This window comes from Halyomorpha halys, unplaced genomic scaffold (genome assembly GCF_000696795.3).
Source record: "Halyomorpha halys isolate HHAL.00 unplaced genomic scaffold, Hhal_1.1 Scaffold411.1, whole genome shotgun sequence".
In the NCBI taxonomy this organism is placed as follows: Eukaryota; Metazoa; Arthropoda; class Insecta; order Hemiptera; family Pentatomidae; genus Halyomorpha; species Halyomorpha halys.
This window is the reverse complement of record NW_027115883.1, coordinates 218,486-219,197: the sequence shown is the minus strand read 5'-3', so window position 1 is coordinate 219,197 and position 712 is coordinate 218,486.

The following is a 712-nucleotide window of genomic DNA, read 5'->3' as shown; positions in this document are numbered from 1 at the left end:
ATCACGCTCACTGAGTGTTTAATTAGGAGACTTTGTGTAGTAATTTTATTTATTTTAAAGCCTTTAAATTTTTATTATGGATAATTTTTAAAATTAATTTATTGAATTTTACAACTGTATAAAAAAAAATACAATAATTAAATGAGATAAATTAGATTAATTTTATTTATTCTTGTTTGAGAGTGGTTTAGTTTATTCTTTATTTAAAAACAAATTTGATCCTTTTTTTCTCTCAACATTATTCTTTACAACTTTTCCAACGTTTCGACCCGCAGGTCATTCTCAAGGATACATACAAAAAGTTTTTTTTATTTGTATATAACAATTTCATTACTTCCTTCAAACTACACACTGATTTCTTTGGCCCTACCTTCATATTTATGTAATTTCCTTTTTCAAATCTTAAAAATGCAGGCTGATTGCCTTTGTCCTATCTTTAAATAAATTAATCATTAAAACAATATCATAGTAACATTATAAAATTTTGTTTTTTAAAATTAGATTTCCTACTTACATAACCTTTTATAAAACACTTTTCTTCCTTTCTTCATTCACATTTGTAACTTAAAACAGAACCTACCTTCAACAGGTTAGGACTCTGTTATCATATTATCATATAACAATAATTTTTTGATCATTAATTTACATTTTTAATATAATTTAATTAACATTTATTACTAATTATTCTGCTTATAACACAAACATTTTTTTA